Genomic DNA, 23171 nt, shown 5'->3' on the forward strand with positions numbered 1-23171 from the left:
TGTGTGTGTGTGTGTAGGTTGTTTAAATGTGGGTAATGTTTTTCACTGGTGCATTAAAGAAGGGCAGAAAACACATATAATGTGGCCTACAGAATACCAGAGAATGTGAACATGGCTAAATGTAATAGGTTTATGGGGTTCACCACCTGCAGTGGATTACATATTTATATTGCAAAATTTTCTAAATGTAATTGTTAAACATTTTTGCTAAAATCTTTGTCAGCACCACCAGCATTTTGTGCACTGATGTTTGCATTTATCAGGAACTGTTCTTTGTCAACAGCTAGTTAAAGACATTTTACTCTCAGATTCTGTGTTAAGAGCCACCTAATTGAATTCAAGGAAGTGCATAACACAATCTGAAGTCAAAGAGGTTAGCACAGAATGGTCCTTTTAAAAACTCATTCTTGTGCCTGACTGTCCAAGTAATTGCCACCATCCCTGAGGGAAAATAATTACTAGTATAAATAAATATTTTCTTCAAAGTCCCAGTTCTCATTTTAAGTTTGCTAAGAGCTAATTCTGGTGCTTTATCCACACGATAGCTCTTGGAAATTATCCTGTAAGTATGTGGGAAAAAAATCTGAGTGAAATGGGTAAATTATCCACGAAGCACTGCTACATAAACACGATCCAGAAATGTTGGATCTGGTCATCCCTAGATAAGTGATATGTAGTTCTGCCAAAAGCCTTCAAGTGAGTGGTCCTTCCTAATTTCCTTCATCTCTGATAAACAGCTTTCAAAGCTGCACCCATTTCATTTTACCCTTCATATTGTTGTCTAGGTCCTTTCTTGCTCTTAGGATCAAAGGAAGACACCTTACACTGAATCAGATTATTGGCCCATCTAGCTCAGTATTGCCTACATTGACTGCCAGCTGCTGTTCATGGCTCCATGGAAATGCTGGGGATTGAAATTGGGACCTTCTGAATGCAAAGAAGACCTCCTATCATTGAGCTATGGTCCTTTCTGGGTAGGCCACAATCTCAATACTGCTGACACAGTAAGTATTCTTTTGCTTGTCTACTTCTGGTTTGACTTTTTGGGAAATGTAGTCACTTGCAGCTTCCGTGACCAGGGTGCTTCTCCCTTATCTTCTTCACCTCTTTTCCCTGGCATGGACCCTGCCCTTGCATGGCCACAGTGTACTGGACACACACTCTGGCTCTATACTATAAGAATCAAATAAGTTATGACAGTGCCAGTTTTCAGTTGGAGTTTTAATTCTGTTCAATATTCTCCATGAGATATCTTCTGGGTGTGAAACAATAGCCTAGGGTTGTGCTTGGGATCTGGATGAATCCTGAATCTTGAGCCAAATTGGGGTGCACCTCAGAGGGATTTTGAGTTTGTCAGAGATAGAACAGGATTTGGAACTACTCAGCATGAGCCGAAATGAGGACTTCTGAGGTGCCTTGTGGTGATTTCGCAATCCAAATCTATATGCTGTAGACAAGTGTCTGTTTAAAAAATTACATTGAGGGAGCAATCCTATAGCAAAATCCACTGGGATGAAAGGGTTAGGATCCAGCATATCGCCAGCTGAATTGGGAGGTCCCTGGCACAGCTGAACTAGGCTGGCTTAACTCCCTCATCCTTGGCTCAGCCAGAGATACACCAGTGTATCTCCTCCATCCTGACTCAGTTGTGAGTCAGTTGGCTGAGCTGAGTGCAATGGATCATAAACTGGTTTAAGTTCTGAAAAATGAGTGCTATAGGGGCATGGTGGGGGAGGAACCAAAGAAGGGAGACCTAGGCTGGATCCTACACTGGTTCAGCTCAGTCATGTGACCTGAAAACTAGGTATAAGTTAAGGCAGCAAAAAGGGTGGTGCACCTCAAACAATATTTCAAAGGCTTCTTTTTCCTCTGCCAGTCTGAAGCCTGCTCAATCAGCAGTAGGGCTACTGCTGAATAAAGTTTGGATCTGGTGTAACTTTACACTGTCTTAACTTACACTGGCTTGCTTTATGCCAGCTTCTTGTATACAGGGTTAATCTCTAAATGTCTCTAAGATTACCATATAAGGTAAGGGAGGGATGATGAAGGAAAGGAAACCATGGGGAGGATGGTGGAAGGAAAGCTCCATGTGACAGACAAGCCTGTAATCAGAGGGTATGATTTTATCCAGAAAGTGCAAGTTTTTCTAGTTCCCCACATCAACTCAACTTTAAAGGAACCATGTTAGTAACCTTTGCCATTTCATTCCATGAAGTAATTCCTCAGATGGGCATGGGCATGAAAACGTTTCAAGTCAAATTGCTCCCATCCCTAATCTGTCAATTGTACAATAAGTCACTTCAGGACAAAATATACCAGAATTATTTAACATTCTTGGAAGAGGGTGGGGAAAGGTATTTGAAACTTTATTCTTTCTTTGTTTTGGCTTGGGAACTCTCAGCTGCTTATATCCAATGACTTGAATCTGATTTCAGCAGAATGTCCTTTTCGGAAGGTTGCATGGTGTCAATAGCTTTGCTTTTTCCTTTGTAATGGTAATCTCTTCTAAAATATTAATCCCTGATCATGATTCCTTCTGTGTCATCCCAGAGACAAGACCCAGGAAAACTGCTCTGGCACATAAAAACTAAAGACATTTGAGTAGTTCCAAGTATACCTCTTTAATGTGCAACATGAGACCATTTTGGGTAGAGAAACTTACAAACATCCATTCTGGTCTTGTGCACACTCCTCCTTACATACTCTGCTGTCAAGAAATGGATGAGTCCATATTTTTAAGAGAGGCCCAGAAGGTTTTTGCATATTGAGAAAATTCAATGCAGTGCAGTATGGGATAGCTTCAAGTTTATTCCCTTGGAGGTGTTGCTTCTCCCACAATTGTTATTACAATTTGTTAGTCGCTTTATCTTGCCCAGATGTACTCAAAGTGGCTTTCAAGCAAATGACCAGACAAAATCCCCCTCCCTGATGCATTAAAACCAAGGAGAAAAATAAATACATTAAAATCATCCCACCCACTTCTTAGGTCATAGAGGAAAGCTTTTGCCTGGCGCCTATAGGTGATGGAATGTTGCTTTATGATTAATGCATCTGACAGAAATAGCAGAGCGATCCAATTGGCTATGGTGGGGTTGTACTGGAGTTGTGATGCACCCATTCCCCTTTTCCTGGATGAAACACTATGGGACATTTCTGTTTATGCATAGGCTGAAACCCAGTGGTGCGATTAGGTAATTTTAGCTCTGAACTTAATGGTCTTCTGCTCTCCCCCTATTCAGGTTTTTAATAGGTATTACTTGCTTCAAAATGTGGTAAGAAAGGCTTGCTACATTTAGGGGCCCTCATTTTGCTGAGTGGGAGGGGGCTGGCACAGCTGCCCCAAAGTTCTGCTCTGATGTCACACACCACTGCTGAAACCAGAAAAGCTGTTAACTCATAACCACACAGACACACTTTTATTTCTAAGGTCTCTCCTCAAAATACTTCTCTGAAAGGCAGAACAGGGACAGTGATTTCCTAGGGAAGAAAAAGCTGTCACTCTCTCTGGTAAATGGAAACCATTTACTAGGGCTGTCATTTTGGTTGAGATTTTCTTATGTACATTTTTTTAAAAAAGTAATTTCCGAAGGATTTATTTTGTCTTGTAACTAGTCACACACATTAACTGGCACTAAGATAATATCTTTTGACCAGCTTTGCTGGTAAATCACTGGGCTATGTAATTGACTTTTGTGCAAAAATTATGCATTATAATCTCTGGAAGAAATAAAATGGAAACATGTTTAAACACTTCCTTTTCTAAATGCTTTGGAGGGGGCCCCCTCTCCCACTGCTAGGGATAGAAGGATTTGTCAATTTTCTCATTCTCCCATCTTAAATGCAGTTCTCCACATTTCTGGAGCAATTTGATTTATTAAAAAAATATTCTCATGAAAATTCACCAGTATTTTACTACACATTTTTCCTAATAAACACATTTTTGTATGTAGGTTTGACTAATGTACATTTCTGCAAGCAATCCCCCCTAGTATAACACATTTTTGTAGGTTATATTCACTAATATATTCGTTTTTGTGCATACTTTCCCATTGCATATGTATTTTTTGCAAACATTAATTGGTTGGAGAACATCACAAAAAATGAATAAGTGCAATTTTTTAAGGATAGCTGTGTTTCAGCTCTTATATTGTTTCAGAAATCGCAGATTTGATACATTCATTTTAATATATGAGCTTAATCAACGTAATCAAATTTCTCTCCCAACCCTATCTGGTAGTTCATTGTAGTTCAAATGAGGGGGAAATAGAAGCCTCAATTTCATTTTGTAAGTGGCATTCATTTTTTTTCTTGGTGGAGCTAATCAATTGGACTCATACACATTGACATCACAATTTCAGTGTTCTTAAGAGGAACAGCTATGGACTTTTGAGAAACATAAAGTTACATTTCCTGGGGTTGTTTTTGTTTTGTTTTTTTTAAAAAGTTTTGGCATCAATATTGCTGTTCTGAAGCAGAGATGGAAAGCAGAATATTTTCACTCCAAGAACAATGAGTAGCTCATAGAACTTCTCATCAATTTTCCCCTAAGATATCTTCATAAAAAGTAGGAGAAATGCAAACATCCTATAAGAGGAACAATATTTCCTTTAAATGGAACCCAAAGCACTTCATTTCATTTTATACTTCCTGTAGCCTGAGCCAACCCAAGTGCTTTTGTCAGGTAGCAAAGTGGTTTATGTTGATTTAAACCCCACCTTGCCCTCTCCTTGGCCACCAAAAGTCACAAAAATATTTTCTGTTACTTCCTGAGGACACCCAGCCTTATGGGTCTTTGGTGTGCCATTGTAGAACTGAGCTACTGTATGGACAGTAAGCTTATGAGGGTGTTCCTGGTTATCTTAAATATTGTGATGGAACATAGTCATAGGAAGGGGGAGGTACTTTGAACAGCAGATAAGGGAAGCAGGGGGAACACCCTCCATACTGGCACAACAGAGATAAAGGCTCTGTCCCAGTCTGTTCCCTCCTGTGCTAGTATTCTACATGTGAGGAGAGTTTTGTAGAGGAACATGACACATACAACCAGTTACTATCTGAAGTGCCACAGTCCACTCTGCTCAGACCCCTCAGGGGACATTGTAAAGAGGGAAGAAAGCCTGGCTCCACTTCTGTGGTGACTCACAAGCATGAAATCGCAAAATGCAATTAAATACATTGCTTCTATTGCTATCCTAATGAGCACTCTGCTAGACCTTCAACTAGTTGTCTATTATCAGGTGAGAAGCAAGAATGACATGCAGACCAAAATTTAGAATACTTTCCCTCAACCTGCTGCCTTTTAACTCCCATCAGCCTTGGTTGTTTTAGAGGGGGCTGTGTCTTTTGGATAGGTATCTATAAGTGACTCTGATAAGGTTTGCAAAAAAAGAAGAAGCATAGCCTGGGCTTGAACTTTTAAATAGCTACTTGATACAGAAACGTAACATTATTTTATAGTTGGAAGGGGCTGATGGCTTGGCAAATGCATTTTGAGATATTGCCAATGAAAAGAACAAGATTAATATGAGTGTTTGCATTTATCCAGGATTAGTCAGCTGGTTGTTGTTTTTTAAACACCCTCATTGGAAATCAATTCATCATTCAGAAGTACCTACTGACTCTCAAATGTTACAGTACCAGTGGAGAATGAGAGTTGGTATATATTGTTACTTTATCCAGATGGTGCTGTATCCCATGAAGTTTGGGAATAGCGTTAATTAATTCATATACCACTTGATGAAGCCTCAAAGTTTTTATAAATGCACTTGCTGTATGAGAAGACCTTGCAACAGGCCTACCCTGAAACCACGAAGCAGCTTTATTGAGGAAGGCATCAACAGCCATGTTTATTTGTGAACAACAAAACAACAATTCAGCCTAGCAGTAAGTGAGGCTAACGTTCAAGCTGGTTCCCATTTATGCAGGGAATCACCCTCAGGGAGGGGTTTGCAATAGATGCTGCCCCAACAACTGGTGTTTTATTTTTAAGTCTTAAAAAAGTGTTATATGTATTTTCATAAACTGAAAAATAAAGTTAACAAACGACCACTTTTCAGTTTCTGAAAATACATATAACAAATAATCACCACATACCCACACCTCCAAGAAATATTCCATGCATGTAAAATGTAACTAATACAGTCAAACATTCACAAGTTTGAATAATAATTTAGAACTGATTGCAGCAGTTTGGGAGCTTCCACTCTCCAGCTTTGGGGCTTCCATATACATTTGCATCTCTGCATAGAAACTATCATGTTTGAATATTAAGCAAATCAGCGTCCTCATTTGTCCTCTCTTTTTGGTGATACCTAAGTAGCCATTCAGGGACGCGGGTGGCGCTGTGGGTAAAAGCCTCAGCGCCTAGGGCTTGCCGATCGAAAGGTCGGCGGTTCGAATCCCCGCGGCGGGGTGCGCTCCCGCTGCTCGGTCCCAGCGCCTGCCAACCTAGCAGTTCGAAAGCACCTCCGGGTGCAAGTAGATAAATAGGTACCGCTTACCAGCGGGAAAGGGACGCGGGTGGCGCTGTGGGCTAAAGCCTCAACGCCTAGGGCTTGCCGATCGAAAGGTCGGCGGTTCGAATCCCCGCGGCGGGGTGCGCTCCCGCTGCTCGGTCCCAGCGCCTGCCAACCTAGCAGTTCGAAAGCACCCCCGGGGGCAAGTAGATAAATAAGGTACCGCTTACCAGCGGGAAGGTAAACGGCGTTCCGTGTGCGGCTCTGGCTTGCCAGAGCAGCGATGTCACGCTGGCCACGTGACCCGGAAGTGTCCCCGGACAGCGCTGGCCCCCGGCCAATAGATGTGAGATGGGCGCACAAACCCCACAGTCTGTCAAGACTGGCCCGTTCGGGCAGGGGTACCTTTACCTTTACCTTACCAGCGGGAAGGTAAACGGCGTTCCGTGTGCTGCGCTGGCTCGCCAGATGCAGCTTTGTCACGCTGGCCACGTGACCCGGAAGTGTCTCCGGACAGCGCTGGCCCCCGGCCTCTTGAGTGAGATGGGCGCACAAACCCCAGAGTCTGTCAAGACTGGCCCGTTCGGGCAGGGGTACCTTTACCTTTTTAAGTAGCCATTCTACTCTGCTCTCAGCAACAACTGCTACATCTTGACATCATGATGCTGAATGTTTCCTTACCTTGCCAGCAGCCAGTTGTCAAGACTTGAGAAAGTTATCATAAGTTATCACCTCAAGCTCAAAGGCCAAATGTGCCCTCCAGCCTTCTCTCTCCCTCAGATAGCGGCAGATTTTTGGCTCCCAAATGTTAGTGGCGCCCTGTGTGATTCTAAAATTTGGCACTTCCTGCCTCTTGCACTCCATTCTACATCACTGTTGCAGCTCCCACTGTGGTGCCAGTGCCTAGTGCGGCTGAACTGGTCATGCTACCCTAAAACCGCCTCTGCCTCAGGTTATCCCCAGGCCACACCCCATATTATTTTCCCAGGCCACAACCCTCCCCACAGAAGTGGTTTTAGGGTCGCGCAACTGGTTCAGCCACACTGGCTGCCACACTGCAGGGGGCACCACAACATTGGTGTAGAACCAAGAGGTGGGGCACTGTTAGCATTGCACAGGGTGCCATTGAAATTTGAGAGCCTGAAGTTCATCACTGTTGCATGGCTTTGCTTTGACACTCTTTGAGTGTTTTTGCTGGGCTGGAATGTGTCCTTGAATTCGGACTGTGTTTCTTGTTTGCCTGAATGGAGGACAGAAGTGTGTGTGTGTGTGTAAACCAAGTTAGAGTATGAAGGTAACATTCAGATTCATAGCTTTGCTCACTTTTTCCTCCAGCCTCTCAGAAGTTGCCTAAATGGGAATGAGGCCCTTGGACTGAAACTTGCTCCTCTTCCCTACAGTGAGTGATACAAAATGGGGAGGGGTTGATGAGACACACAGTTGCCTTGGAGGGCAAGGCTATCAGCAGCTACTCTCTTGCACTGTCAGAGGCAGTATGTCTTGATGATCAGCTGTCCCTATTTTACCAGGGATGTCCCTGATTTAGAGAAGCCTTCCTGGTTTCTGATTTGATCCTGCTTTTCCTTAGGATGTCCCCATTTTCACTGGAGAAATGTCAGAGGGCATGGTAGGATGCCCCTGTTTCCATTGGAGAAATGTTAGAGGGTACGGAGTTATCCGACTTCCAAGCCATCTGAAGGCAATTCTGTATAGAGAAGTTTTTTCAAATGTTTAATGTTTTATTTTGTTTCTATATATGTTAGAAGCTGCTCAAAGTTCTGGGGCAACCCAGTAAGATGTGTTGGGTATAAATAGTAACATTATCATTATGGAATGGGACGTCCCTATTTTCAGTGGAGAAACATTGGAGGGTATGGACGAGTTGCTGGGAATCACAAGCGGAGAGTGGGCTTCTGTGCTCAGTTCCTTCCTGTGGGCTTCCCATAGGCATCTGGTTGGCCACCATGAGAACAGGATGCTGAACTGCAAGGGGCGTTGGCCTAATCCAGCAGGACTCTTCTTATGTTCTTATGTTCAGAGTCGGATGCATATATAATAAATGGTTCCAGCCTCAGAGGCCACAATGCAACACAGAGCTAAGTGTCTATAAGCCAGCTGATTTCAAAGGGCTTAAGTGTTCTTAACGCTGCATTGGATTGTAGCCAGTGTCCATAGATCTGATCAGACATTATGGCACAGAGTAAAAGAAAAAGTCAATACTCACCAAGCGAGGTGTATGCATGGGGGAAGGGAGCTTTTCAAATTCCTCCTCCATCCCTACACCCCAAGTAAGCTTCCCTTCTCTGTAGAATTTGCATGGCTTTTTTACAAGAAGATCCAGTCCCAAATGCTGACAAAACAGCACATCTAAACACAAATGCACATCTTTGTTTCAAAGTTTGCTGCTGCCAGGTGTGCATGGGAGAAATCAATTAATTTTGAGCATTTCTGATTGTATGTTAAAAAGAGTGCATTGTTCTGTGTGTTCAAAATCAATTGTCAAAACGATTGAGGATTAATAACTCTGGAATCCTAACCTTTTATGTTCCTGCAAGGCCATGTAATAGGATGATTCAAGATCTGATGCCATATTTCATTAGTACCAGAGAGGGAAACAGATTAGGCTTTACCAGAGCTGTGTAAATAACTTGTAATACTGTGGATACTTCTAATACTGCAAATAATGAATAATGCATTTGATGTATTTTGCCTCATGTTCTCCTATTTCAGTAGTGGTTCGCAACACTGTTTTGCTTTGCTTTGTTTTAATTGAATCTGTGCCTCAGTTTTAACATTTCATGATAGGTTACTTTGTGGTGGTGGATCACAAGCCACATCAGGCTGAAAAACTTTAGTGAACAAAATAAGTGACGTGTATCTACAGTTGACCCTCTGAATATGGCATAAATGGCAATCACATATGCTCATTTGCCATTGCCTTTAATTCCTGTTTTGGATCACCCAGCCTTTTGCTTTAATGATGAACATCACAAATTCCTATTGTGGAGAAAAAGGTGAATCTATACAACTAAATATATTTTGCCCAAATGCCGACACATTTTGGAAAACTTTAATAATAATAATAACCATAATAATAATTTTATTATTTATACCCCACCCATCGGGCAAAAGATGTCCCATATAATTGGCTCCAACTCAAGCAAGTATATTCCTACTCTCTAAAGGAGAAGGGCTCTGTTGCTTGACATTTTTAAAATCCTTTTGTTCATATGCAATTTCCAGTCAAAGTGGCCTAGCTTCTAATATATACAAATATCTACTCAGTATAGAATATGGTTCCTCCCATGGACTGAGATTAGTTTGTGAGAGTAACCCAGGTATTCAGACCAGTGGCGTAGCGTGGGTTGTCAGCACCCGGGGCAAGGCAAGTAATTTGCGCCCCCTAACCTGTGGATTTGCGCCCCCTAACCCTAACCCCCAGATGTTGCGCCCGGTGCGGCCGGCCCCCCCTGCACCCCCCACGCTACTCCACTGATTCAGAGAGGAACATGACTGGGAAATGTTGTGGTTCAGAGCCCTGTTAAAAACCATATCTGCAAGAATACAAGAAGTTACTCTAAAAATGCTTTTGAGATGTCATTGGACTCAACTAAAGCTGAAAAAGCCACTCTAGTCTATGCTGGGGAGGCTGTGGTTCCCCTGGAATGCTACTTCATATGTGGTTGAATTGCTGCGTCATTCAGAAGTTTTGGTCTTTAGTTTCTGATATATCCATGATGACAACTCAAATGCCAACCCCAGCTCTGGTACACCACTCCTTGGAAGGGGCAGAAATCCCTCAATTATTGATAAGTTCTTAGAATTCATGCTCCTAGCTGCAGACAGACTCACAGTTGCTTCTCATTGGAAATCTAACCTACCACCCCAGCTCTCAGGAGGAGTGGCTTGGAAAGATTTTAGAACACCTAATAGAGCAAAGGAGAGAGACTTTAGAGGCAAGTCAAAAATAGACTGTTTTCATTTGATGTGGCATGAATTCTTTTCCTTTGCCAACTCAGATGCAAAATCCACTGAACCTCCAATTTCCCAGGTTACTATGTGGAGAGGTTTAGTAGAAGATTACCTTATTTTCTTATTCCTCTCCCTGCACATTCTATTTATGATCACTAGGTAAAACTTACTATGCTTTATTATTATTCCCCTTACTGTGATAAGTCTATGTGTAACTTATGCTTCTTCAAAAAAGAATGTTAGTGAGTTTGATTCCAGATTATTCTGTAACTACCTACTCAAGATAAGGGACGTGGGTGGCGCTGTGGGTTAAACCACAGAGCCTAGGACTTGCCGATCAGAAGGTCAGCGGTTCGAATCCCCGTGACGGGGTGAGCTCCCGTTGCTCGGTCCCTGCTCCTGCCCACCTAGCAGTTTGAAAGCACGTCAAAGTGCAAGTAGATAAATAGGTACCGCTCCAGCAGGAAGGTAAACGGCGTTTCCATGCACTGCTCTGGTTCGCCAGAAGCGGCTTAGTCATGCTGGCCACATGACCCGGAAGCTGTACACAGGCTCCCTCGGCCAATAAAGCGAGATGAGCGTCGCAACCCCAGAGTTGGCCATGACTGGACCTAATAGTCAGGGGTCCCTTTACTTTACCTACTCAAGATGTAAACTCCATTGAGTTCAAAGGGACTTACTCCCAAATGAAGACTGCAGCCTGATTAACCCACAAGCCTAAAATGGGGGGGGGGTGGCACTCATCTCCAAGTATTGACCAGTACCCCCTCCTTTTTAGGCATGTGAATATTTCAGATTGCAATCCAATCACACTTCCTAAGGGAAATGAGCTGTGTGAAACCCACATCCAAATCATGATACTACTTTTCATTCAGATATATATATTTTAAAATATATAAAAAGCAGTGTGTGTGTGTGTGTGTGTGTGTGTGTAATATGGCTTTCTTCTTTGTTCTGCTTATTATTTAGGGCTGTGCTGATGGACGTTCTGAAACCAGCCGTGAAGGTTTTGACGGGGCAGCAGTGAAAATTATGTTTCCTTTTGATCCATTATTTTTGCTTCTGTTTATATATATTTCTTTATGGGAAACCCACAACACATTTTCCAGCGAAATGCACATGTACAGTCTCAGGAGCCCAGAGTACCATTTAACTGTCATTTCCTTTGATTAACCTTCACCTGATCCTAATCCCACTCCCTTAGGCAATTTCCCTTCCCTTTGTCCTGCCATTTAAATACCACTCTCTAGCAGGTGGGCCTATCTGTCATTAGAGGCCTGCCTATGTAATCTATATGTGCATTTTTGGATGCCACAATGCCAGCTTAGCTACTGCGAGGCAAACAGGGAGCTGCTGTGGGCTAGTGTTATAATCGCAAAGGGGTGTTTGCAACACATTGAGAGGCGATTCAAACTGGAGGAAGGAATATGGTATAGTCCTCTCCTAGGCTTGTACTGTCTCAGAACCCACATGGATAGCAGTCTTTATATGAGGGCACATTGCCAACATTTCCCCACATATGGAAGGCTTGTGTGACTGGGGTGGGGGACAGAATCTGGGCCTGAAGGTTTTTCAAACTTTACATTTCCCTGCATACATTTTGCTGTGGAAGAGACCTATTGAAAGATGATAAAGCATGCCTTTTTGCTTGTTTGAATGAACCCTACGGAATTTGCTCTCAGCAGTTACCCTCTGATAAACTTTTGCTTCTAGAAAATAGCCTTTAGTTAGAGCCCAGGGGTGTGCATGATGTTGGATCCAGACAAGCAGCACATTTACTTGGAAGATCAGAAGGTCGGCAGCTCAAATCCCCCCGACGGGGTGAGCTCCCGTTGTTCGGTCCCAGCTCCTGCCAGCCTAGCAGTTTGAAAGCACGTCAAAGTGCAAGTAGATAAATAGGTACCGCTCCGGCAGGAAGGTAAACGGCGTTTCCCTGTGCTGCTCTGGTTCGCCAGAAACGGCTTAGTCATACTGGCCACATGACCTGGAAGCTCCCTAGGCCAATAAATCAAGATGAGCGCTGCAACCCCAGAGTCGGTCACGACTGGACCTAATGGTCAGGGGTCCCTTTACCTTAACCGCCACTATTATCAGTTGGGCTTACTCTCACATAGGTGTGTATCGAATTGCAGTCAAACAGGATTTAAAACTCAGTACAAATAATATGAAATGGGGTAACAGTGTAAGATAAACCTTCAAATAATTACAATTACTTGTATCCAATCTAAGCTACATGCACTTAGGTTCCATTGAATTCAATGACTAAGTTCACCATTGATTTCAATGGATCAGAAACACTAATAATTACTATATATATATATGTATTTATTTTAATTTATAGATTGCACTGCTGCCATTCTTTCATTTGAAACATATTGCTTATGTTGTGCTTTAAATGCTGTTATTCTGCTTGCATTGGTTTTTAGGTAAGAAATCAATTTGATTTTTTAAAAAAATGTTTTAAGTGTTTTAATTATCGTTATAATAGTTTAACGATCTAATTGTATATTGTTTGAACTCTGTGTGAATCACCCAGAGGACTATGTTGATTGAGCAGTCAACAAATGTTCTAAATAATTTTGACTGTCAAGGTTCTTTGCCATATAGAGGGAGTTCATATTCTGATCTCTCCCAATTTGAAGTTAGCTCACATCACCAGTTTCCAAACTCATCCTTGGGAAGGTTCTCTGAAGAATTTAATTATTCAACACTGATATACAGATCAGCTTTCAAGTCACTGATCTATGCAAAATTATTTCAAATCCAGATCCTGAGAAGTGGATCACCATTTCAGGGCCTTTTGTGCTTTTGTGCATCCAGTAGGAAACAGATGGGGAATTTGTTAATTTATAGGTTGACTTGTAGCTTGGGATGGAGGATAATTTCATTCAGTCTGGATTTCAAAGTCAAACCCATCTAATCCATAGTTCCCAGACTTTTATGTGGATAAAATTATCATTCAGATAGTGCACTTCTCCAAAATTTGTGATCCCATTTTTATTCAAATGTGTGTGCATTGTAAGAGAAATGCATACAATTTAGAGATGATGGGTGCACAAAAATATATATTTTATGGGGTAAATATTTTTTAGTGGAAGGTACATGCAAAATGAGTATACAGTGGTACCTTGGTTCTTGAACTTAATCAGTTCTGGGAGTCTGTTCAACTCCCAAAGCCTTTCAAAAACTGAGGCACAGCTTCCGATGGGCAGCAGAAGCTTCCTACACTCAAACGGAAGCCATGTCAGATGTTCAACTTCTGAAAAACATTCGCATTTTACTTTTGGAACATTTACTTTTGGGCTTGCAGCATTCGGGAGCTGATTTGTTTGGGAGCCAAGCCATTCAAGTACCAAGGTACCACTGTATTGGGGGAAATGCAAATGATTTAAATAAAAAAAATTCATTTAAAATCTACAGAAAACCATATGGAGAGAAGTTAAGATCAAGCATATGTGTATGAAACTAAAGTGGGGAAAAAATAAAGTGATTTGTCTACCAGTTGCAGTAACCCAATCTGGGACTTCAGACTTCAACAGGTTATCTGCCAGGCAGTTTAATGTGCATAGGAATTTACAAGTTATACTTACCTATGTAGAAATTATTGCCACATCTGTAGAACAACAGCAACAACCAAAGACTCTACACCCAGCCGGTTTCCAATAGACTCAGTAGATGAATCTGAGGATCCAGTTGTGGTACCAGGGCAATGTGCTGAAAGATAACTATTGTTTTTAGAGTGTTTCTGTTTTGAGCTAAACATTTTAGGTTGATTCAGTAAGCAAATTCATTGGTATGAATGCTTAGATTCTAATGCCTTTACACCTATTCATTCATTACACATACCTTGCTTTTCCTCAGCCTAATGATGGTTCCCAGGAGACCTCCTACCCAGTCATCTTATAGGTCAACCCTGATTTGGTTCAGCAGTAGAACTTCATCTATATTCATATCATTCTCTGGGTTTTCTTTGCTGTATTCTGCTGCTCCAAGCTCTTTCACCGATCATCTTTCATTGACCAGCCATTGCATTTTAACCCACTATTTTCGAATCTCTGAACTGGATACACTGCCTGTTTAAAAGAGAATATCTCACATTTCTGTTTCTTAAAAAAATCAAAATACAGTGGCCTATTTTCAGTAGCTATGTGTTTTCTTCTTTGGCGATCACTCATAGCCGAGTAAGATTGTCTTCCATAAACACGGTTTTAACAATGAGTCTGTAAGTGACTGTGGAGGCCAATTCTGGATCCACATGTCTTTCTACAGTACTCTGTGTATAATATGCTGTCTGGGGCTGATGAGAGTTACAGTCCAACAATATATGGAAGGCACTACATTGACTAGCCATGTGCATAGGTCCTAAATCTAGTAGCAGACAGCATGGTAGGGCTGCACTGCTCAGCTGACCTCCCACTAGTTGCATTCACTGCTGCATACTGAGAAGGAAGAGGCATTGATGTATCCAGCATGGTGCAAACATATTGGTAGGTTAGTTTCTTTTTGTACATTTGCATCACACAAGCCTCACTCCTGCCTCACCTCTCCCTTTATCCATCCTGGTAAATAGCAGTGATCCAGCTGGATCGTAGTCAGGTGTGTGGTGCAGCTCCACCACATCTACAGCTGCTTAAAACTGAGAGACCTGATTTCAAATCCCTGCTTAGGCCAAAAAAAAAAAAAAGTTACTAGAAGAAGAAGAGTTTGGATTTGATATCCCACTTTATCACTACCCGAAGGTGAGCGGGGCTGAGAGACTTCAAAGAAGTGTGACTAGCCCAAGGTCACCCAGCAGTTGCATGTGGAGGAGCAGAGACACGAACCCAGTTCCCCAGATTACGAGTCTACCACTCTTAACCACTAGACCACACTGGCACCACACTAGATGTCCTTGGCCCATTCATTGCCTCTCAGCCTAGTCTACATCTGCCTCTGAGAAAGAAAACAACTATGGGTGCTCTTCCTGAACTATTAGGACAAGACCAGGATAAAAATAAAATAAATTGATTAAGATTATGATAAACACAACTGTTGAAGGAGTCTTATGCCTGCAAAACCTGGTGGATAATCATTTGGGGAGATACCCACAGAGAATATGGGTTGATCGGTGGTATTCTAAATCGAGTAATAAATATTATGGATATAAACTCACCACATATTTTGGTCTGGATCCTAATTTAGTATGCTGGTAAACCACCCACCTCAGCCTGAGGTTATTGATAGGTTGCCTGATTCTCTCCTTCATTACTGGAATTCCTCCCACCTTTTCAGAGAAGTGGGTGATAATTGCAGCAGCCCCTCCAGTGAAAAACACCTGCCAAATCACAAGAAAATAGATCCAAGGGCATTTATTCTAGGCATTTAAAGTCTGATTTTTTAATTTTTTAAAAATCTGTTGTTTGCTTGGAGTTGGTGGAAATTTGGTAGACATTCTGAGGGCTCAACTTCTGCAAAAGTCCAGAAAGATACCTATAGTGGTTTTCTGCACAAGGACTGCTTTTACAATTTTGGGTAAGTAAAAAAGGAATCACTTCATTTTTAAATGTGCTTTTTGGGCAATTGGTCTGAAAACTGTGGCCACAAGAGGGATTCCCTTGGGTAGGAAACCTGCCAAATTGCTCAGATCAGCCCAAGTACTGGACACATTTAAAGCTTATTTTGTGGTGGGAAAACTAAGAGAGATTTACTTTCCATGTAAAATGATCACAAGCTTGATCTGTCAGTCAAGGCAAAGCTGTTCCTTCACTATCTCCCCATTCTGGTGTTTGTTGTCTCTTTGGCCATCATTCTGGGTGCTCTGATAAGGTTAGATTCATTTCTTTGGTTTTCAGTACGTGCGTCCCTGCATTTATTTATTTTTTAAAATCTGAATTGTTGAAGCACTACAAAGTGCTTCCATCTATGGCATCTCACTTCACCTCAGGATGAGGGGATCATGTACGAATGTGTCTGAATGCCATGCATATCCCAAATAAATACTACTTTTTTTTAAAAAAACAAAAAATTCTATTATATATTGTAAGTTGAATGAAGGTGGGAGTGTCAAGGATGAGCAGTGCAGCTCTGGTTGTGAGAACATCAAGAATACCATGTCTTATGCAGCTCAGGGCTAAGATACCTGAAAGATTACCTCATCCTAACAGTATATACCCAACCAATTACCATACTCTGCAGGAAAGCACATCCAGCAAGTATAATCTCATCAGATAACCCATCTCACACATCTTTATCCTGGATTTAGACACTTTAGATGTCTATTTTTGTGATTGCAAGTTGTCTTAAATTGTTTTTGATACTCTGTTTTAATGTTGTAACCCACACTGGGACCTTGGGGTGAAGGATGGGTTAATGATGATGGTGTGAGTTTGGAGGGTGGGGTTAGGCTGCATGCCTGAGCCTCTTCCAATTCTTGGATTCATCAATGATTCAATTGTTTGAATAGCCAGACTAGCTTCCTGGTGAGGTAAGGTAAAGGTAAAGGGACTGCTGACCATTAGGTCCAGTCGTGGCCGACTCTGGGGTTGTGGCGCTCAGCTCGCTTCAGGCTGAGGGAGCCGGTGTACAGCTTCCGGGCCATGTGGCCAGCATGACTAAGCTACTTCTGGTGAACCAGAGCAGCGCACGGAAATGCCATTTACCTTCCCGCTGGAGCGGTACCTATTTATCTACTTGTACTTGGCCGTGCTTTCGAACTGCTAGGTTGGCAGGAGCAGGGACCAAACAACGGGAGCTCACCCCGTCGTGAGGATTTGAACCGCCAACCTTCTGATCAGCAAGCCCTAGGCTCTGTAGTTTAACCCACAGCACCACCCGCATTCCTGGTGAGGTAATGGCCCCCTAAGTACAGGTTGTTAAGGTAACCAAAGGAAGGGGCTCTGTGCCAGAGGACAAATGGGTGGGCCCCCTTCCTTTACCTGGCCGTTGGTGAGAAGGACAAAGGCCAGAGTTGTGTGGGAGAGCTAGAAGCAGGTGGTAGGCTGAAGTCTATGAGGGAGAGCCATGCTTGATTTCTGTTGGAATCCAAGGCTGTGAATATGGGGGAAGCAACATCTTCTTGGCATGTTAATCCTGGGGGGCCCACCATCACAGCCTAAGTTTGTATAGATGTGTAAAAGACCCATATATCCTAAAGACTCCACTGTCCCTCATTCCCAGGAAACCAAAGTCTGGGTAAGTGCCTGGAACCCCGGTATCTCGCACTGCTTGAGATTGGGGTGAGATGCAACAATAATATTGATACTGGACATCTAAAGTGGTGACACCTACCCTTTGGAATTCTCTCCTGCTACATTCTAGGCAGGCACAATATTCACTGTCATTAGAGTCTCTATTGAAGTCTTTCTTCTTTCAACAAGCCTTTTACCTGAAAATTTTTATTTCAATGGGCATCCGCACTGGATTTGAAATTCCTTTTATTTTTGGATTTGTTTTAATTTTTTATATGCAATTGTTTAAACTGCATGCGGTTCTTTTGTGCTTTGAGATGCTTCATAGGAAGTGATTAATAAATGAAATAAATAACAAAAATGAAATACGGTAAATAACAACCTTGTCATATAGGAAAAAGGGGGGAAAGTGCAGAGACTGTGTGAGAGGCAAGCAACTTCCTTCCCCATCACAGGATTTTTGTGCCTTCAAAGCAATTCTATTTAATTTCAAAATTGTAGGGCCAGATGCTGAACCAGCATCTGTACCCACAAAGGTCAATGATATTGATAGTGTCTGCCTTCTCCCAGGAAGTTCATCAATGAGCAAATTCGAGTGATCTTTCTCCATCGGCCTCAGTTCAGCTTGTAACATCTTTCTCTCTCTTTTGAAAAAGGGAGATGTGTTTCTAATGGCGCTATGCACTGATGGATGGAATGGAAAGAAATATATTAGAGATGTATTTGGCATTATTCCTGTATCTGTTGCAGCATCAAGTAAGGGGTTAATGTGAGCCAGAAACTCATTTTTTAATGCCAGTCCTGGGAAATGTGAAATAATAATGAAGATGAGGTGGCAGGTTCAGCACTGACACAAGGGAGTGTTTGCAAAATTTCTTTATTTTATTAAAAGACCAAAGAATGGTCCCATATTGCAAAAAAATACAAGGTAGCATATAAATGTAATACACAATAAAAAATAGAAAATAATGTTAGTGAATTGTACTAAGCGTGTTCTCCTTCATGGAGAGCACGTGTTGCGGTGGGAGCCGCCAGGACACTCCAAAGTTGGGGGGCGGGCTGACTGATCGTTGGCCACTGATGCGATTGGGGCTTCCCTTGTTGTTGGGAAGAAGTTAATGTTGCCAATTTTTGATTGACAGCCAGAAATAGTAAAACTCCTTGCACGAGGCTAGGGCTTCCTCTTTTTGCCCGTGCATCAGATTGCCCGTCCCTCCCTTCCTAGAATAGGGTTGTTTGCTTTGACCTTGCTATGCCTGTCATGGGGTTGTCTGCTTTGGAGCGGGGGCCTGGTAGGAATTTTGTCCATGTGGCTGATTGGCTGGGGCCATTTGGTTTTTGCCTACTGCGTAGCAAATCGTCACAACTTGTAAGGTTCGCGGTGAGGCATTGGTTTATGGTTTGGTTGGTTGAGGGGCATGGATTGGCTGTGCCTGCCCCTCTAATGCTGCTGCTACAAGGGATTCCGTTAAAGGAATTGGGAGCTAACTATTGCTTGTCCACTCTGTCAAGGGGGCTCGGGCCATAGCAATGAGCTCCTGGTTGCATTTGGGGTGAGGGCAGGTTCCCTGCTCCGCGGAACCCCCAAGTGTATTCCCCCATTCTGACTTTCGCATCGTGCGGAATGTCAGTCTGTCCCCCATGGTGGGGGCAGATAGTCGCAACCAATGCCTACGCAACCACTCACAAATTTGTATTTTAATAAAGTTGTGGCCAAAATTATGCCAAAATCTTAAACAAAAACTTCTGTGTGATGTGTGTGTTATTGGGGTGGCCCTGGGGACCTCGACACGCAATGAGCATAATATAAAATATCAAAAAATGACTTAAATCATTGGCTACAAGGACTCTAGCAAGGAAAGAATACAAAGGTTGCAGCAAGATGCACCTCAATGGAGATACACTGGTGTGGAGCCACCACCAAAAAGGTCCTTCTATGAACCTCCACACTACGCACCTCATTTAACATAGGAAACACCAGGGCAACTTTTTATGATGAATGTTCCTACTGACTATGGCATTTGATATGTGATGCCACCTTCACACATGTAAGTTATTGATGTTGCAGTGATCAAATGCTGAACATGCCTGTGTGGTCTGGAGATGAAACCAAAGGTTTTCATACATATTTTTTGTAAACTGCTTTGAGGATTTTTTGATTTTTTATTTTACAATGAGGCATTGTATAAATTTATGAAATAAACAAGTAAACACACACACACATGCCACATTTTCTCCAAGGAACTCAAGGTTGCATAAGTTATTCTCTCCTCTTTCATTCTTTCCCCTTTGAGGTAGGCTACACTGTGAAAGACAAAGGGAGAGAGAGTAATCCTGTGAGTTTTATGGTTGAGCGAAGATTCAAAACCAGGTCTTCCCAGGCCTAGCCTGACATTAATTGTCACACCATGCTGGTTCTCAAGTCACATCAACGCTATGCATTCAAAGTGGGCACCATTGCCATTCGAAGAGAACAAGGGAAGTGTTCATGGTGAGTTCTGGCACCTCCTTTTCTAGAAAACTAGGACTGCACCATTAACAAACTACAGTCCTTGGGATTCTTAGGGGGGGAGCTGTGACTCTCGGTGTGTTATGAAAGTACTTTATGGTATGGATGTGACCTCAGCATGAACCCAGGCCTCTCATAATGCTCAGCAGGTTAATCAACCACAGTATCCTCTCAACATTCATCTCCAGTTCTTAAAGTGCATTGAACTGTTGCATGTGGGTTCAGCAGTTTGGGCTCCCAAAGCTAACTGCTCTGCTAGGCTGTGTGGAAGACTACACGTACAGTAAATATATCCAACAACCACATTGTCTTGACCTTGGGATTTTTAATGTGCACATGCACATACCTAGCCAATATCCAACGGTGCACATGCTGATGTTACTGACCAGAAGAAAACTCTCCTTGAGCTGGTGAGAACCCACACATCAAATGAACCCAAAGTTGGGTGGTGTTGTTGTTGTTTTTTAAAAAAGTTGCACATGTATTGTAAAATTGTAAACCACACCGAGTGCCTTGGCAAAAAAGGCGATAAACAAACAAACAAACCTGCTACCAAGAGAACATCCTCTCTGCACAAATGAAGTCCATGCAATGGACTAAAAAAAATATTATGAATTCCTGAGAATGAATCATACATCCAATTATGATTACATGCACACCTCTTAAACAAAGATAGGGAAATGGCGTCCCTTCAGAAGCTGTAGGACTACAACTCCCAACTAGCATGGCAATGATCAGGAATGTTGGGAATTGGGGTCCAATAACATATGGAGGGCTGCAGCTTCCCCCAATGTTGTGTAAAGGCTTACTGTGGATAAAGGACTGAATTGGACCTCACTTTTTGGATTACATCTATCTAGGAAAATGGCAGTTCTCCTGGGCTTATATATTCCCCACACTAAATTGCAGTGTGGGAAAAGAGGAAGGGGATCCATGAGCAAAACGGAAGAATCTCCATTTGTTTTCTTAAGCTCTTTCTGTGGATAACCAAATGATCAATTCTCACTGTGTGCAGAAGAAAATTGAGTTAAGTTTCGTAATTTGCTGGTGCTGCTAGAGCTGTGGGTTTTGCTTCATTTTTTTAAGTGGATGGGGAATCCTTGATTTGGACCATCCTGTTAAATTCTTATGGTTGTTTTTTGTTTTTTTTTGGTATTTGCATTATGTTAAAACACAGTTTGTCAGACAATGGTGGACTTCTGAAAAGATAACCACTCTTGATATTTTGTGCCTATTAGCTTTCGCTCTTTCCCTATAAATCTGAGTCTGGCAATGGCAAGTTCACCGACTCCAGATTTGAAACTTGATTTCCTTGGCATCACAGCATTAGCATTCAGCTGTGGGATGTAACATAATAGTATTATAAGCAACCTTCCATCCTGTTGTCATGGATGCAACACAACCCAATATTGATAGCAATATAACACCAGAACATTATGAAATCTCATTTTTATCTACCAATTTTAATTTAATTACAGTGGAAATTCTTCTCAAATATCAAATGTGCATTTATTTTTTCTCACCTACCCCCATTTAAAGGCATTCATTCCATTAGCATTATGTAGCAGAATTCTCTTTGTCCAATGTTCCTTTTCTTTGTAGTCGAAATATATGTCAGTGTTAGTTTTGGAGACTATTTGAAATAAGCTTCCATAAAACGTATTTGTTTCTGAGTCAGGGTGGTGTTATTTATTTATTTGCAAATGAATTTTAAAGAACATTTGCATTTCTGCTACAAGGGCTGCATCGCACTACTTGCAAATAGGGATGGATGGATCAATCTGTTTCCAGTTTATGACAATTTTGCATGCGTTTAGCCATAACTCTGTTCCATCCTGTTTCTACATTAATCTGCAATATTTGATTTTAGAAAGAACATCTGTACAGAAATTGGCTTTTAGTCTTTATTTTATTTTATTTTTTTTGGTACGGTATTGCATTTTCCATAACAGAACCATATAAAATTACAAAAGGTATGTTTGTCCAAGAGAAATAAATTGCTACAATTTCTGCTTTGAGGTTGTTGCTTGTTTGTTTTTTACATTCAAGCGGTACATAAATATTATGAAATAGATAATGAAGATTCATAGAGAAGCTGCGTCATCTTTTGAGTCTATTAGGAACAAAAAAAGCGAAATACACATTGAAGTATGGATGTAAAGAATCCTTAAATGCATAGTTTATCTCAAAAATGCATTTAAATACATATTTTATCCCAATGTATGCATTTTAAAATGCATTTTATCCTAAAATGGTTAAACACACACACACATTCTGATACTTCTTTGATCTGAGAACCATACTGCAAAATTTGGAGAAGTGCAAAATCCAATGGATATTACATTCTGTAAGGGATGGATGAATCCATCAGTTTCACTTTCTCTCCACTTCTCTTCTTCCCAATCTGAAGCTTGGTTCGTCCTATTGCAAAAACAAAACAAAACAGCAACAACCCTGGAAAAAAAGGTCTGCATGAAAATCAGTATGCGTTCTCATGCCTTTTCTCCTAATATATGTATTTTTAAAAAACGTTATTTTCACTAATATACACTTTTGGTGCACATTTTTTTTGTTTGAGAACTTCACTGCAAAATTTCAAAGTGTGAATTTCAAAGAGGAGCTGCGTTTCAGTTTGCATCTTGGTTTGGGATGTATGAAGTTGGCATTAAAATGAATTTCTCTCCTACCCCTAAATTTTGATCTATGTATTAGTTCCAGAGATGTGAATTAGGTCAGTTTGTTTAAAACTGCAAACCAAACCAAATTTTCTTCCAACAATATATTGCAAAAGAACTGAGAGAAAATAATTGTTTGAATAATTAAGATGCTTCCTAAACATCTCTTTGAGGCTGTGTAGCATTAATGTGCCCAATGTGTGCATCCAGAAGATCTAACCTCTTTGCTAACACAGTTAGATCTGTTGTCATCCCTTTAGTAATTCTAAGTCTGACAGGATGTGGTTCTCAAAATTAAAAAGGGATCCAGAGCAAGCCTGCTTGAAGTGCTGTTTTAGATAGATAGATAGATGATAGATAGATAGATAGATAGATAGATAGATAGATAGATAGA

At 41.6% G+C, this 23171-nt stretch overlaps 1 long non-coding RNA gene across 1 annotated transcript in view; it reads left to right on the plus strand.

Annotated features, from left to right (window-relative positions):
- LOC309524101 overlaps positions 1-23171 on the plus strand; it is a 96965-nt gene that overhangs the window by 53733 nt on the left and 20061 nt on the right. Inside the window, exon 3 of the long non-coding RNA XR_014215789.1 lies at positions 804-1004. This is a non-coding gene — a long non-coding RNA (uncharacterized lncRNA). The remainder of the gene's footprint in view (positions 1-803; positions 1005-23171) is intronic.

This window comes from Podarcis vaucheri (assembly GCF_965113315.1).
Source record: "Podarcis vaucheri genome assembly, chromosome: Z".
NCBI classification, from domain to species: domain Eukaryota; kingdom Metazoa; phylum Chordata; class Lepidosauria; order Squamata; family Lacertidae; genus Podarcis; species Podarcis vaucheri.